General features: G+C 52.3%; 6 non-coding genes across 6 annotated transcripts; all 6 read right to left on the minus strand.

Annotated features, from left to right (window-relative positions):
• Positions 1–1,918: 1,918 nt before the first annotated feature.
• trnar-ccu (transfer RNA arginine (anticodon CCU)) lies at positions 1,919–1,991 on the minus strand. The gene has a single exon. It is a non-coding gene; the product is annotated as a tRNA-Arg (tRNA).
• A 1,595-nt stretch (positions 1,992–3,586) lies between these two features.
• Positions 3,587–3,659, minus strand: trnar-ccu (transfer RNA arginine (anticodon CCU)). The gene has a single exon. It is a non-coding gene; the product is annotated as a tRNA-Arg (tRNA).
• Positions 3,660–5,253: 1,594 nt separating this feature from the next.
• trnar-ccu (transfer RNA arginine (anticodon CCU)) lies at positions 5,254–5,326 on the minus strand. Its single transcript has one exon. It is a non-coding gene; the product is annotated as a tRNA-Arg (tRNA).
• A 4,926-nt stretch (positions 5,327–10,252) lies between these two features.
• On the minus strand, positions 10,253–10,325 carry trnar-ccu (transfer RNA arginine (anticodon CCU)). The gene has a single exon. It is a non-coding gene; the product is annotated as a tRNA-Arg (tRNA).
• Positions 10,326–11,920: 1,595 nt separating this feature from the next.
• Positions 11,921–11,993, minus strand: trnar-ccu (transfer RNA arginine (anticodon CCU)). The gene has a single exon. It is a non-coding gene; the product is annotated as a tRNA-Arg (tRNA).
• A 1,595-nt stretch (positions 11,994–13,588) lies between these two features.
• Positions 13,589–13,661, minus strand: trnar-ccu (transfer RNA arginine (anticodon CCU)). Its single transcript has one exon. It is a non-coding gene; the product is annotated as a tRNA-Arg (tRNA).
• Between the last annotated feature and the right edge of the window lie 3,263 nt (positions 13,662–16,924).

The raw sequence follows: 16,924 nt of genomic DNA on the forward strand, positions 1-16,924 counted from the left end.
CAAGGGAGGAATCAAAGTCAGGTCCCCGATGCTGCGAGGCAGCAGTGCTACCCACTGAGCCACCATGCCAGCCCAGGAGATTCTCAGCAGGTTTTCAGCCATTGTGTCTGTGCTGTCTGTTTCAGGGAATTCAGCTTTAATCCTGCAGATCCCCAAAAGAGCTGCGTAAGGCGACACCTCACCCTATCAACTGAATGCAGATAAGCAGTTGTTGGCAAAGCAGATTAAGGACAGACAAGGAAGAGTCAGACACCCCAGATGGGATTTGAACCCAGAACCCCTGGCTTAGGAGCCAGTGCCTTATCCATTAGGCCACTGGAGCTGCACAGTTCCATGCAGCATGGCAGACTTTAAATACTGCGCCCTGACCTCTCATTGTGTGTTTTTGTGGATTTTCTCCTCTCAATGCACTGTGAGGATCCAAGATGGTGGTGATCTCGGACGATGGTGTTGCAGAGCTCGGCACCACAGCACAAGCGCACAATCCGTTCCATCGCGATATCCTAGGAGTCTGAAAATGTTGTGGAGTCCCAGGACATTGTGAAAAATCAACTTTCCTGCGTTTCCTTCGTCCAGAGATGTTGAAGACGGATGGGGCAGTGTCCGAGGCCAGGCCCCCGGCCCAGCCTGCAGGATCCTTGGGCTCGATTGCCTACCAGGCCCTGGCCAAATCTCGCGCGATCTTGGTTAAGCAGATAGAGGAGAAGCTGGCCCCGATCTCTATCGTGCTGCAGAAGCATGAACAGCAGCTGGGAGACCTGGAAAAGAGGACGGATGAGGTTGGACACAGAGGCACAGCGGTGGAAGCTGATACCGCTTCCTCTAAGGATAGGATCCAAGCATCGGAGGCTGAGGGCTGACCATACAGAGGTTTATAAAATCATGAGGAACATGAATAGGGTAAACAGCCAAGGTCTTTTCCCTGGGGTGTGGGAGTCCAGAACTAGAGGGCTTTAGGTTTAGGGTGAGAGGGAAAAGATATAAAAGAGACCAAAGGGACAACATTTTCAGGCAGAAGGTGGTGTGTGTGTGTGGAATGAGCTGCCAGAGGAAGTGGTCGAGGCTGGTACAATTACATCATTTCAAAGGCATCTGGATGGGTATACGTATAGGAAGAGTTTGGAGGGAGATGGGCCGGGTGCTGGCAGGTGGGACTAGATTGGGTCGGGATATCTGTTCGACCGAGGGTGTGTTTGTGTGCTGTACATCTCTATGACTCGATGACTGGAAGTGTCAGTCTGAGTCAATCCGTTGTCTAGCTACGGGCAAGGTGACTCCATTGGATGATGTGAACCCAGCTGATGACCCTTTGGCCAAAGCTAGAGAACATTCTGGAAGATCAGGGAAAAGAAGGATATGAACACACACCTGGATGCCAGTCCCTTAGCGAAGCCTTGACTGCGATCTGCAGCAGAGCTCTGACCATGTGCTCCAAACTTGTTGATAAAAGCCCGAGAGTGAGGGGGGGCAAGCCATTCACCCCAGCAAGTCCACACTCAGCCTCTGATGAGCATCCCATCCAGGCCCAACCACTATCCTCTCAGCCTGCATTCCCCAAAGCCAATCCAGCGAACCTGCACATCTTTGGGCTGTGGGAGGAAAGCAAAGCACCCGCAGTAGCCCATGGAGAGAAGGTGCAAACTCGACACAAACAGAAAGCCAAGGGAGGAATCAAAGTCAGGTCCCCGATGCTGCGAGGCAGCAGTGCTACCCACTGAGCCACCATGCCAGCCCCAGGAGATTCTCAGCAGGTTTTCAGCCATTGTGTCTGTGCTGTCTGTTTCAGGGAATTCAGCTTTAATCCTGCAGATCCCCAAAAGAGCTGCGTAAGGCGACAGGGAACACCCCACCCTATCAACTGAATGCAGATAAGCAGTTGTTGGCAAAGCAGATTAAGGACAGACAAGGAAGAGTCAGACACCCCAGATGGGATTTGAACCCAGAACCCCTGGCTTAGGAGGCCAGTGCCTTATCCATTAGGCCACTGGAGCTGCACAGTTCCATGCAGCATGGCAGACTTTAAATACTGCGCCCTGACCTCTCATTGTGTGTTTTTGTGGATTTTCTCCTCTCAATGCACTGTGAGGATCCAAGATGGTGGTGATCTCGGACGATGGTGTTGCAGAGCTCGGCACCACAGCACAAGCGCCCAATCCGTTCCATCGCGATATCCTAGGAGTCTGAAAATGTTGTGGAGTCCCAGGACATTGTGAAAAATCAACTTTCCTGCGTTTCCTTCGTCCAGAGATGTTGAAGACGGATGGGGCAGTGTCCGAGGCCAGGCCCCCGGCCCAGCCTGCAGGATCCTTGGGCTCGATTGCCTACCAGGCCCTGGCCAAATCTCGCGCGATCTTGGTTAAGCAGATAGAGGAGAAGCTGGCCCCGATCTCTATCGTGCTGCAGAAGCATGAACAGCAGCTGGGAGACCTGGAAAAGAGGACGGATGAGGTTGGACACAGAGGCACAGCGGTGGAAGCTGATACCGCTTCCTCTAAGGATAGGATCCAAGCATCGGAGGCTGAGGGCTGACCATACAGAGGTTTATAAAATCATGAGGAACATGAATAGGGTAAACAGCCAAGGTCTTTTCCCTGGGGTGTGGGAGTCCAGAACTAGAGGGCTTAGGTTTAGGGTGAGAGGGAAAAGATATAAAAGAGACCAAAGGGACAACATTTTCAGGCAGAAGGTGGTGTGTGTGTGTGGAATGAGCTGCCAGAGGAAGTGGTCGAGGCTGGTACAATTACATCATTTCAAAGGCATCTGGATGGGTATACGTATAGGAAGAGTTTGGAGGGAGATGGGCCGGGTGCTGGCAGGTGGGACTAGATTGGGTCGGGATATCTGTTCGACCGAGGGTGTGTTTGTGTGCTGTACATCTCTATGACTCGATGACTGGAAGTGTCAGTCTGAGTCAATCCGTTGTCTAGCTACGGGCAAGGTGACTCCATTGGATGATGTGAACCCAGCTGATGACCCCTTTGGCCAAAGCTAGAGAACATTCTGGAAGATCAGGGAAAAGAAGGATATGAACACACACCTGGATGCCAGTCCCTTAGCGAAGCCTTGACTGCGATCTGCAGCAGAGCTCTGACCATGTGCTCCAAACTTGTTGATAAAAGCCCGAGAGTGAGGGGGGCAAGCCATTCACCCCAGCAAGTCCACACTCAGCCTCTGATGAGCATCCCATCCAGGCCCAACCACTATCCTCTCAGCCTGCATTCCCCAAAGCCAATCCAGCGAACCTGCACATCTTTGGGCTGTGGGAGGAAAGCAAAGCACCCGCAGTAGCCCATGGAGAGAAGGTGCAAACTCGACACAAACAGAAAGCCAAGGGAGGAATCAAAGTCAGGTCCCCGATGCTGCGAGGCAGCAGTGCTACCCACTGAGCCACCATGCCAGCCCCAGGAGATTCTCAGCAGGTTTTCAGCCATTGTGTCTGTGCTGTCTGTTTCAGGGAATTCAGCTTTAATCCTGCAGATCCCCAAAAGAGCTGCGTAAGGCGACAGGGAACACCTCACCCTATCAACTGAATGCAGATAAGCAGTTGTTGGCAAAGCAGATTAAGGACAGACAAGGAAGAGTCAGACACCCCAGATGGGATTTGAACCCAGAACCCCTGGCTTAGGAGGCCAGTGCCTTATCCATTAGGCCACTGGAGCTGCACAGTTCCATGCAGCATGGCAGACTTTAAATACTGCGCCCTGACCTCTCATTGTGTGTTTTTGTGGATTTTCTCCTCTCAATGCACTGTGAGGATCCAAGATGGTGGTGATCTCGGACGATGGTGTTGCAGAGCTCGGCACCACAGCACAAGCGCCCAATCCGTTCCATCGCGATATCCTAGGAGTCTGAAAATGTTGTGGAGTCCCAGGACATTGTGAAAAATCAACTTTCCTGCGTTTCCTTCGTCCAGAGATGTTGAAGACGGATGGGGCAGTGTCCGAGGCCAGGCCCCCGGCCCAGCCTGCAGGATCCTTGGGCTCGATTGCCTACCAGGCCCTGGCCAAATCTCGCGCGATCTTGGTTAAGCAGATAGAGGAGAAGCTGGCCCCGATCTCTATCGTGCTGCAGAAGCATGAACAGCAGCTGGGAGACCTGGAAAAGAGGACGGATGAGGTTGGACACAGAGGCACAGCGGTGGAAGCTGATACCGCTTCCTCTAAGGATAGGATCCAAGCATCGGAGGCTGAGGGCTGACCATACAGAGGTTTATAAAATCATGAGGAACATGAATAGGGTAAACAGCCAAGGTCTTTTCCCTGGGGTGTGGGAGTCCAGAACTAGAGGGCTTAGGTTTAGGGTGAGAGGGAAAAGATATAAAAGAGACCAAAGGGACAACATTTTCAGGCAGAAGGTGGTGTGTGTGTGTGGAATGAGCTGCCAGAGGAAGTGGTCGAGGCTGGTACAATTACATCATTTCAAAGGCATCTGGATGGGTATACGTATAGGAAGAGTTTGGAGGGAGATGGGCCGGGTGCTGGCAGGTGGGACTAGATTGGGTCGGGATATCTGTTCGACCGAGGGTGTGTTTGTGTGCTGTACATCTATATGACTCGATGACTGGAAGTGTCAGTCTGAGTCAATCCGTTGTCTAGCTACGGGCAAGGTGACTCCATTGGATGATGTGAACCCAGCTGATGACCCCTTTGGCCAAAGCTAGAGAACATTCTGGAAGATCAGGGAAAAGAAGGATATGAACACACACCTGGATGCCAGTCCCTTAGCGAAGCCTTGACTGCGATCTGCAGCAGAGCTCTGACCATGTGCTCCAAACTTGTTGATAAAAGCCCGAGAGTGAGGGGGGCAAGCCATTCACCCCAGCAAGTCCACACTCAGCCTCTGATGAGCATCCCATCCAGGCCCAACCACTATCCTCTCAGCCTGCATTCCCCAAAGCCAATCCAGCGAACCTGCACATCTTTGGGCTGTGGGAGGAAAGCAAAGCACCCGCAGTAGCCCATGGAGAGAAGGTGCAAACTCGACACAAACAGAAAGCCAAGGGAGGAATCAAAGTCAGGTCCCCGATGCTGCGAGGCAGCAGTGCTACCCACTGAGCCACCATGCCAGCCCCAGGAGATTCTCAGCAGGTTTCAGCCATTGTGTCTGTGCTGTCTGTTTCAGGGAATTCAGCTTTAATCCTGCAGATCCCCAAAAGAGCTGCGTAAGGCGACAGGGAACACCTCACCCTATCAACTGAATGCAGATAAGCAGTTGTTGGCAAAGCAGATTAAGGACAGACAAGGAAGAGTCAGACACCCCAGATGGGATTTGAACCCAGAACCCCTGGCTTAGGAGGCCAGTGCCTTATCCATTAGGCCACTGGAGCTGCACAGTTCCATGCAGCATGGCAGACTTTAAATACTGCGCCCTGACCTCTCATTGTGTGTTTTTGTGGATTTTCTCCTCTCAATGCACTGTGAGGATCCAAGATGGTGGTGATCTCGGACGATGGTGTTGCAGAGCTCGGCACCACAGCACAAGCGCCCAATCCGTTCCATCGCGATATCCTAGGAGTCTGAAAATGTTGTGGAGTCCCAGGACATTGTGAAAAATCAACTTTCCTGCGTTTCCTTCGTCCAGAGATGTTGAAGACGGATGGGGCAGTGTCCGAGGCCAGGCCCCCGGCCCAGCCTGCAGGATCCTTGGGCTCGATTGCCTACCAGGCCCTGGCCAAATCTCGCGCGATCTTGGTTAAGCAGATAGAGGAGAAGCTGGCCCCGATCTCTATCGTGCTGCAGAAGCATGAACAGCAGCTGGGAGACCTGGAAAAGAGGACGGATGAGGTTGGACACAGAGGCACAGCGGTGGAAGCTGATACCGCTTCCTCTAAGGATAGGATCCAAGCATCGGAGGCTGAGGGCTGACCATACAGAGGTTTATAAAATCATGAGGAACATGAATAGGGTAAACAGCCAAGGTCTTTTCCCTGGGGTGTGGGAGTCCAGAACTAGAGGGCTTAGGTTTAGGGTGAGAGGGAAAAGATATAAAAGAGACCAAAGGGACAACATTTTCAGGCAGAAGGTGGTGTGTGTGTGTGGAATGAGCTGCCAGAGGAAGTGGTCGAGGCTGGTACAATTACATCATTTCAAAGGCATCTGGATGGGTATACGTATAGGAAGAGTTTGGAGGGAGATGGGCCGGGTGCTGGCAGGTGGGACTAGATTGGGTCGGGATATCTGTTCGACCGAGGGTGTGTTTGTGTGCTGTACATCTCTATGACTCGATGACTGGAAGTGTCAGTCTGAGTCAATCCGTTGTCTAGCTACGGGCAAGGTGACTCCATTGGATGATGTGAACCCAGCTGATGACCCCTTTGGCCAAAGCTAGAGAACATTCTGGAAGATCAGGGAAAAGAAGGATATGAACACACACCTGGATGCCAGTCCCTTAGCGAAGCCTTGACTGCGATCTGCAGCAGAGCTCTGACCATGTGCTCCAAACTTGTTGATAAAAGCCCGAGAGTGAGGGGGCAAGCCATTCACCCCAGCAAGTCCACACTCAGCCTCTGATGAGCATCCCATCCAGGCCCAACCACTATCCTCTCAGCCTGCATTCCCCAAAGCCAATCCAGCGAACCTGCACATCTTTGGGCTGTGGGAGGAAAGCAAAGCACCCGCAGTAGCCCATGGAGAGAAGGTGCAAACTCGACACAAACAGAAAGCCAAGGGAGGAATCAAAGTCAGGTCCCCGATGCTGCGAGGCAGCAGTGCTACCCACTGAGCCACCATGCCAGCCCCAGGAGATTCTCAGCAGGTTTTCAGCCATTGTGTCTGTGCTGTCTGTTTCAGGGAATTCAGCTTTAATCCTGCAGATCCCCAAAAGAGCTGCGTAAGGCGACAGGGAACACCTCACCCTAACAACTGAATGCAGATAAGCAGTTGTTGGCAAAGCAGATTAAGGACAGACAAGGAAGAGTCAGACACCCCAGATGGGATTTGAACCCAGAACCCCTGGCTTAGGAGGCCAGTGCATTATCCATTAGGCCACTGGAGCTGCACAGTTCCATGCAGCATGGCAGACTTTAAATACTGCGCCCTGACCTCTCATTGTGTGTTTTTGTGGATTTTCTCCTCTCAATGCACTGTGAGGATCCAAGATGGTGGTGATCTCGGACGATGGTGTTGCAGAGCTCGGCACCACAGCACAAGCGCCCAATCCGTTCCATCGCGATATCCTAGGAGTCTGAAAATGTTGTGGAGTCCCAGGACATTGTGAAAAATCAACTTTCCTGCGTTTTCCTTCGTCCAGAGATGTTGAAGACGGATGGGGCAGTGTCCGAGGCCAGGCCCCCGGCCCAGCCTGCAGGATCCTTGGGCTCGATTGCCTACCAGGCCCTGGCCAAATCTCGCGCGATCTTGGTTAAGCAGATAGAGGAGAAGCTGGCCCCGATCTCTATCGTGCTGCAGAAGCATGAACAGCAGCTGGGAGACCTGGAAAAGAGGACGGATGAGGTTGGACACAGAGGCACAGCGGTGGAAGCTGATACCGCTTCCTCTAAGGATAGGATCCAAGCATCGGAGGCTGAGGGCTGACCATACAGAGGTTTATAAAATCATGAGGAACATGAATAGGGTAAACAGCCAAGGTCTTTTCCCTGGGGTGTGGGAGTCCAGAACTAGAGGGCTTAGGTTTAGGGTGAGAGGGAAAAGATATAAAAGAGACCAAAGGGACAACATTTTCAGGCAGAAGGTGGTGTGTGTGTGTGGAATGAGCTGCCAGAGGAAGTGGTCGAGGCTGGTACAATTACATCATTTCAAAGGCATCTGGATGGGTATACGTATAGGAAGAGTTTGGAGGGAGATGGGCCGGGTGCTGGCAGGTGGGACTAGATTGGGTCGGGATATCTGTTCGACCGAGGGTGTGTTTGTGTGCTGTACATCTCTATGACTCGATGACTGGAAGTGTCAGTCTGAGTCAATCCGTTGTCTAGCTACGGGCAAGGTGACTCCATTGGATGATGTGAACCCAGCTGATGACCCCTTTGGCCAAAGCTAGAGAACATTCTGGAAGATCAGGGAAAAGAAGGATATGAACACACACACCTGGATGCCAGTCCCTTAGCGAAGCCTTGACTGCGATCTGCAGCAGAGCTCTGACCATGTGCTCCAAACTTGTTGATAAAAGCCCGAGAGTGAGGGGGCAAGCCATTCACCCCAGCAAGTCCACACTCAGCCTCTGATGAGCATCCCATCCAGGCCCAACCACTATCCTCTCAGCCTGCATTCCCCAAAGCCAATCCAGCGAACCTGCACATCTTTGGGCTGTGGGAGGAAAGCAAAGCACCCGCAGTAGCCCATGGAGAGAAGGTGCAAACTCGACACAAACAGAAAGCCAAGGGAGGAATCAAAGTCAGGTCCCCGATGCTGCGAGGCAGCAGTGCTACCCACTGAGCCACCATGCCAGCCCCAGGAGATTCTCAGCAGGTTTTCAGCCATTGTGTCTGTGCTGTCTGTTTCAGGGAATTCAGCTTTAATCCTGCAGATCCCCAAAAGAGCTGCGTAAGGCGACAGGGAACACCTCACCCTATCAACTGAATGCAGATAAGCAGTTGTTGGCAAAGCAGATTAAGGACAGACAAGGAAGAGTCAGACACGCCAGATGGGATTTGAACCCAGAACCCCTGGCTTAGGAGGCCAGTGCCTTATCCATTAGGCCACTGGAGCTGAACAGTTCCATGCAGCATGGCAGACTTTAAATACTGCGCCCTGACCTCTCATTGTGTGTTTTTGTGGATTTTCTCCTCTCAATGCACTGTGAGGATCCAAGATGGTGGTGATCTCGGACGATGGTGTTGCAGAGCTCGGCACCACAGCACAAGCGCCCAATCCGTTCCATCGCGATATCCTAGGAGTCTGAAAATGTTGTGGAGTCCCAGGACATTGTGAAAAATCAACTTTCCTGCGTTTCCTTCGTCCAGAGATGTTGAAGACGGATGGGGGCAGTGTCCGAGGCCAGGCCCCCGGCCCAGCCTGCAGGATCCTTGGGCTCGATTGCCTACCAGGCCCTGGCCAAATCTCGCGCGATCTTGGTTAAGCAGATAGAGGAGAAGCTGGCCCCGATCTCTATCGTGCTGCAGAAGCATGAACAGCAGCTGGGAGACCTGGAAAAGAGGACGGATGAGGTTGGACACAGAGGCACAGCGGTGGAAGCTGATACCGCTTCCTCTAAGGATAGGATCCAAGCATCGGAGGCTGAGGGCTGACCATACAGAGGTTTATAAAATCATGAGGAACATGAATAGGGTAAACAGCCAAGGTCTTTTCCCTGGGGTGTGGGAGTCCAGAACTAGAGGGCTTAGGTTTAGGGTGAGAGGGAAAAGATATAAAAGAGACCAAAGGGACAACATTTTCAGGCAGAAGGTGGTGTGTGTGTGTGGAATGAGCTGCCAGAGGAAGTGGTCGAGGCTGGTACAATTACATCATTTCAAAGGCATCTGGATGGGTATACGTATAGGAAGAGTTTGGAGGGAGATGGGCCGGGTGCTGGCAGGTGGGACTAGATTGGGTCGGGATATCTGTTCGACCGAGGGTGTGTTTGTGTGCTGTACATCTATATGACTCGATGACTGGAAGTGTCAGTCTGAGTCAATCCGTTGTCTAGCTACGGGCAAGGTGACTCCATTGGATGATGTGAACCCAGCTGATGACCCCTTTGGCCAAAGCTAGAGAACATTCTGGAAGATCAGGGAAAAGAAGGATATGAACACACACCTGGATGCCAGTCCCTTAGCGAAGCCTTGACTGCGATCTGCAGCAGAGCTCTGACCATGTGCTCCAAACTTGTTGATAAAAGCCCGAGAGTGAGGGGGGCAAGCCATTCACCCCAGCAAGTCCACACTCAGCCTCTGATGAGCATCCCATCCAGGCCCAACCACTATCCTCTCAGCCTGCATTCCCCAAAGCCAATCCAGCGAACCTGCACATCTTTGGGCTGTGGGAGGAAAGCAAAGCACCCGCAGTAGCCCATGGAGAGAAGGTGCAAACTCGACACAAACAGAAAGCCAAGGGAGGAATCAAAGTCAGGTCCCCGATGCTGCGAGGCAGCAGTGCTACCCACTGAGCCACCATGCCAGCCCCAGGAGATTCTCAGCAGGTTTTCAGCCATTGTGTCTGTGCTGTCTGTTTCAGGGAATTCAGCTTTAATCCTGCAGATCCCCAAAAGAGCTGCGTAAGGCGACACCTCACCCTATCAACTGAATGCAGATAAGCAGTTGTTGGCAAAGCAGATTAAGGACAGACAAGGAAGAGTCAGACACCCCAGATGGGATTTGAACCCAGAACCCCTGGCTTAGGAGGCCAGTGCCTTATCCATTAGGCCACTGGAGCTGCACAGTTCCATGCAGCATGGCAGACTTTAAATACTGCGCCCTGACCTCTCATTGTGTGTTTTTGTGGATTTTCTCCTCTCAATGCACTGTGAGGATCCAAGATGGTGGTGATCTCGGACGATGGTGTTGCAGAGCTCGGCACCACAGCACAAGCGCCCAATCCGTTCCATCGCGATATCCTAGGAGTCTGAAAATGTTGTGGAGTCCCAGGACATTGTGAAAAATCAACTTTCCTGCGTTTCCTTCGTCCAGAGATGTTGAAGACGGATGGGGCAGTGTCCGAGGCCAGGCCCCCGGCCCAGCCTGCAGGATCCTTGGGCTCGATTGCCTACCAGGCCCTGGCCAAATCTCGCGCGATCTTGGTTAAGCAGATAGAGGAGAAGCTGGCCCCGATCTCTATCGTGCTGCAGAAGCATGAACAGCAGCTGGGAGACCTGGAAAAGAGGACGGATGAGGTTGGACACAGAGGCACAGCGGTGGAAGCTGATACCGCTTCCTCTAAGGATAGGATCCAAGCATCGGAGGCTGAGGGCTGACCATACAGAGGTTTATAAAATCATGAGGAACATGAATAGGGTAAACAGCCAAGGTCTTTTCCCTGGGGTGTGGGAGTCCAGAACTAGAGGGCTTAGGTTTAGGGTGAGAGGGAAAAGATATAAAAGAGACCAAAGGGACAACATTTTCAGGCAGAAGGTGGTGTGTGTGTGTGGAATGAGCTGCCAGAGGAAGTGGTCGAGGCTGGTACAATTACATCATTTCAAAGGCATCTGGATGGGTATACGTATAGGAAGAGTTTGGAGGGAGATGGGCCGGGTGCTGGCAGGTGGGACTAGATTGGGTCGGGATATCTGTTCGACCGAGGGTGTGTTTGTGTGCTGTACATCTCTATGACTCGATGACTGGAAGTGTCAGTCTGAGTCAATCCGTTGTCTAGCTACGGGCAAGGTGACTCCATTGGATGATGTGAACCCAGCTGATGACCCCTTTGGCCAAAGCTAGAGAACATTCTGGAAGATCAGGGAAAAGAAGGATATGAACACACACCTGGATGCCAGTCCCTTAGCGAAGCCTTGACTGCGATCTGCAGCAGAGCTCTGACCATGTGCTCCAAACTTGTTGATAAAAGCCCGAGAGTGAGGGGGGCAAGCCATTCACCCCAGCAAGTCCACACTCAGCCTCTGATGAGCATCCCATCCAGGCCCAACCACTATCCTCTCAGCCTGCATTCCCCAAAGCCAATCCAGCGAACCTGCACATCTTTGGGCTGTGGGAGGAAAGCAAAGCACCCGCAGTAGCCCATGGAGAGAAGGTGCAAACTCGACACAAACAGAAAGCCAAGGGAGGAATCAAAGTCAGGTCCCCGATGCTGCGAGGCAGCAGTGCTACCCACTGAGCCACCATGCCAGCCCCAGGAGATTCTCAGCAGGTTTTCAGCCATTGTGTCTGTGCTGTCTGTTTCAGGGAATTCAGCTTTAATCCTGCAGATCCCCAAAAGAGCTGCGTAAGGCGACAGGGAACACCTCACCCTATCAACTGAATGCAGATAAGCAGTTGTTGGCAAAGCAGATTAAGGACAGACAAGGAAGAGTCAGACACCCCAGATGGGATTTGAACCCAGAACCCCTGGCTTAGGAGGCCAGTGCCTTATCCATTAGGCCACTGGAGCTGCACAGTTCCATGCAGCATGGCAGACTTTAAATACTGCGCCCTGACCTCTCATTGTGTGTTTTTGTGGATTTTCTCCTCTCAATGCACTGTGAGGATCCAAGATGGTGGTGATCTCGGACGATGGTGTTGCAGAGCTCGGCACCACAGCACAAGCGCCCAATCCGTTCCATCGCGATATCCTAGGAGTCTGAAAATGTTGTGGAGTCCCAGGACATTGTGAAAAATCAACTTTCCTGCGTTTCCTTCGTCCAGAGATGTTGAAGACGGATGGGGCAGTGTCCGAGGCCAGGCCCCCGGCCCAGCCTGCAGGATCCTTGGGCTCGATTGCCTACCAGGCCCTGGCCAAATCTCGCGCGATCTTGGTTAAGCAGATAGAGGAGAAGCTGGCCCCGATCTCTATCGTGCTGCAGAAGCATGAACAGCAGCTGGGAGACCTGGAAAAGAGGACGGATGAGGTTGGACACAGAGGCACAGCGGTGGAAGCTGATACCGCTTCCTCTAAGGATAGGATCCAAGCATCGGAGGCTGAGGGCTGACCATACAGAGGTTTATAAAATCATGAGGAACATGAATAGGGTAAACAGCCAAGGTCTTTTCCCTGGGGTGTGGGAGTCCAGAACTAGAGGGCTTAGGTTTAGGGTGAGAGGGAAAAGATATAAAAGAGACCAAAGGGACAACATTTTCAGGCAGAAGGTGGTGTGTGTGTGTGGAATGAGCTGCCAGAGGAAGTGGTCGAGGCTGGTACAATTACATCATTTCAAAGGCATCTGGATGGGTATACGTATAGGAAGAGTTTGGAGGGAGATGGGCCGGGTGCTGGCAGGTGGGACTAGATTGGGTCGGGATATCTGTTCGACCGAGGGTGTGTTTGTGTGCTGTACATCTCTATGACTCGATGACTGGAAGTGTCAGTCTGAGTCAATCCGTTGTCTAGCTACGGGCAAGGTGACTCCATTGGATGATGTGAACCCAGCTGATGACCCTTTGGCCAAAGCTAGAGAACATTCTGGAAGATCAGGGAAAAGAAGGATATGAACACACACCTGGATGCCAGTCCCTTAGCGAAGCCTTGACTGCGATCTGCAGCAGAGCTCTGACCATGTGCTCCAAACTTGTTGATAAAAGCCCGAGAGTGAGGGGGGGCAAGCCATTCACCCCAGCAAGTCCACACTCAGCCTCTGATGAGCATCCCATCCAGGCCCAACCACTATCCTCTCAGCCTGCATTCCCCAAAGCCAATCCAGCGAACCTGCACATCTTTGGGCTGTGGGAGGAAAGCAAAGCACCCGCAGTAGCCCATGGAGAGAAGGTGCAAACTCGACACAAACAGAAAGCCAAGGGAGGAATCAAAGTCAGGTCCCCGATGCTGCGAGGCAGCAGTGCTACCCACTGAGCCACCATGCCAGCCCCAGGAGATTCTCAGCAGGTTTTCAGCCATTGTGTCTGTGCTGTCTGTTTCAGGGAATTCAGCTTTAATCCTGCAGATCCCCAAAAGAGCTGCGTAAGGCGACAGGGAACACCTCACCCTATCAACTGAATGCAGATAAGCAGTTGTTGGCAAAGCAGATTAAGGACAGACAAGGAAGAGTCAGACACCCCAGATGGGATTTGAACCCAGAACCCCTGGCTTAGGAGGCCAGTGCCTTATCCATTAGGCCACTGGAGCTGCACAGTTCCATGCAGCATGGCAGACTTTAAATACTGCGCCCTGACCTCTCATTGTGTGTTTTTGTGGATTTTCTCCTCTCAATGCACTGTGAGGATCCAAGATGGTGGTGATCTCGGACGATGGTGTTGCAGAGCTCGGCACCACAGCACAAGCGCCCAATCCGTTCCATCGCGATATCCTAGGAGTCTGAAAATGTTGTGGAGTCCCAGGACATTGTGAAAAATCAACTTTCCTGCGTTTCCTTCGTCCAGAGATGTTGAAGACGGATGGGGCAGTGTCCGAGGCCAGGCCCCCGGCCCAGCCTGCAGGATCCTTGGGCTCGATTGCCTACCAGGCCCTGGCCAAATCTCGCGCGATCTTGGTTAAGCAGATAGAGGAGAAGCTGGCCCCGATCTCTATCGTGCTGCAGAAGCATGAACAGCAGCTGGGAGACCTGGAAAAGAGGACGGATGAGGTTGGACACAGAGGCACAGCGGTGGAAGCTGATACCGCTTCCTCTAAGGATAGGATCCAAGCATCGGAGGCTGAGGGCTGACCATACAGAGGTTTATAAAATCATGAGGAACATGAATAGGGTAAACAGCCAAGGTCTTTTCCCTGGGGTGTGGGAGTCCAGAACTAGAGGGCTTAGGTTTAGGGTGAGAGGGAAAAGATATAAAAGAGACCAAAGGGACAACATTTTCAGGCAGAAGGTGGTGTGTGTGTGTGGAATGAGCTGCCAGAGGAAGTGGTCGAGGCTGGTACAATTACATCATTTCAAAGGCATCTGGATGGGTATACGTATAGGAAGAGTTTGGAGGGAGATGGGCCGGGTGCTGGCAGGTGGGACTAGATTGGGTCGGGATATCTGTTCGACCGAGGGTGTGTTTGTGTGCTGTACATCTCTATGACTCGATGACTGGAAGTGTCAGTCTGAGTCAATCCGTTGTCTAGCTACGGGCAAGGTGACTCCATTGGATGATGTGAACCCAGCTGATGACCCCTTTGGCCAAAGCTAGAGAACATTCTGGAAGATCAGGGAAAAGAAGGATATGAACACACACCTGGATGCCAGTCCCTTAGCGAAGCCTTGACTGCGATCTGCAGCAGAGCTCTGACCATGTGCTCCAAACTTGTTGATAAAAGCCCGAGAGTGAGGGGGGCAAGCCATTCACCCCAGCAAGTCCACACTCAGCCTCTGATGAGCATCCCATCCAGGCCCAACCACTATCCTCTCAGCCTGCATTCCCCAAAGCCAATCCAGCGAACCTGCACATCTTTGGGCTGTGGGAGGAAAGCAAAGCACCCGCAGTAGCCCATGGAGAGAAGGTGCAAACTCGACACAAACAGAAAGCCAAGGGAGGAATCAAAGTCAGGTCCCCGATGCTGCGAGGCAGCAGTGCTACCCACTGAGCCACCATGCCAGCCCCAGGAGATTCTCAGCAGGTTTTCAGCCATTGTGTCTGTGCTGTCTGTTTCAGGGAATTCAGCTTTAATCCTGCAGATCCCCAAAAGAGCTGCGTAAGGCGACAGGGACACCTCACCCTATCAACTGAATGCAGATAAGCAGTTGTTGGCAAAGCAGATTAAGGACAGACAAGGAAGAGTCAGACACGCCAGATGGGATTTGAACCCAGAACCCCTGGCTTAGGAGGCCAGTGCCTTATCCATTAGGCCACTGGAGCTGCACAGTTCCATGCAGCATGGCAGACTTTAAATACTGCGCCCTGACCTCTCATTGTGTGTTTTTTGTGGATTTTCTCCTCTCAATGCACTGTGAGGATCCAAGATGGTGGTGATCTCGGACGATGGTGTTGCAGAGCTCGGCACCACAGCACAAGCGCCCAATCCGTTCCATCGCGATATCCTAGGAGTCTGAAAATGTTGTGGAGTCCCAGGACATTGTGAAAAATCAACTTTCCTGCGTTTCCTTCGTCCAGAGATGTTGAAGACGGATGGGGCAGTGTCCGAGGCCAGGCCCCCGGCCCAGCCTGCAGGATCCTTGGGCTCGATTGCCTACCAGGCCCTGGCCAAATCTCGCGCGATCTTGGTTAAGCAGATAGAGGAGAAGCTGGCCCCGATCTCTATCGTGCTGCAGAAGCATGAACAGCAGCTGGGAGACCTGGAAAAGAGGACGGATGAGGTTGGACACAGAGGCACAGCGGTGGAAGCTGATACCGCTTCCTCTAAGGATAGGATCCAAGCATCGGAGGCTGAGGGCTGACCATACAGAGGTTTATAAAATCATGAGGAACATGAATAGGGTAAACAGCCAAGGTCTTTTCCCTGGGGTGTGGGAGTCCAGAACTAGAGGGCTTAGGTTTAGGGTGAGAGGGAAAAGATATAAAAGAGACCAAAGGGACAACATTTTCAGGCAGAAGGTGGTGTGTGTGTGTGGAATGAGCTGCCAGAGGAAGTGGTCGAGGCTGGTACAATTACATCATTTCAAAGGCATCTGGATGGGTATACGTATAGGAAGAGTTTGGAGGGAGATGGGCCGGGTGCTGGCAGGTGGGACTAGATTGGGTCGGGATATCTGTTCGACCGAGGGTGTGTTTGTGTGCTGTACATCTCTATGACTCGATGACTGGAAGTGTCAGTCTGAGTCAATCCGTTGTCTAGCTACGGGCAAGGTGACTCCATTGGATGATGTGAACCCAGCTGATGACCCCTTTGGCCAAAGCTAGAGAACATTCTGGAAGATCAGGGAAAAGAAGGATATGAACACACACCTGGATGCCAGTCCCTTAGCGAAGCCTTGACTGCGATCTGCAGCAGAGCTCTGACCATGTGCTCCAAACTTGTTGATAAAAGCCCGAGAGTGAGGGGGGCAAGCCATTCACCCCAGCAAGTCCACACTCAGCCTCTGATGAGCATCCCATCCAGGCCCAACCACTATCCTCTCAGCCTGCATTCCCCAAAGCCAATCCAGCGAACCTGCACATCTTTGGGCTGTGGGAGGAAAGCAAAGCACCCGCAGTAGCCCATGGAGAGAAGGTGCAAACTCGACACAAACAGAAAGCCAAGGGAGGAATCAAAGTCAGGTCCCCGATGCTGCGAGGCAGCAGTGCTACCCACTGAGCCACCATGCCAGCCCCAGGAGATTCTCAGCAGGTTTTCAGCCATTGTGTCTGTGCTGTCTGTTTCAGGGAATTCAGCTTTAATCCTGCAGATCCCCAAAAGAGCTGCGTAAGGCGACAGGGAACACCTCACCCTATCAACTGAATGCAGATAAGCAGTTGTTGGCAAAGCAGATTAAGGACAGACAAGGAAGAGTCAGA

This window comes from Hemiscyllium ocellatum, unplaced genomic scaffold (assembly GCF_020745735.1).
Source record: "Hemiscyllium ocellatum isolate sHemOce1 unplaced genomic scaffold, sHemOce1.pat.X.cur. scaffold_1593_pat_ctg1, whole genome shotgun sequence".
Classification (NCBI taxonomy): Eukaryota; Metazoa; Chordata; class Chondrichthyes; order Orectolobiformes; family Hemiscylliidae; genus Hemiscyllium; species Hemiscyllium ocellatum.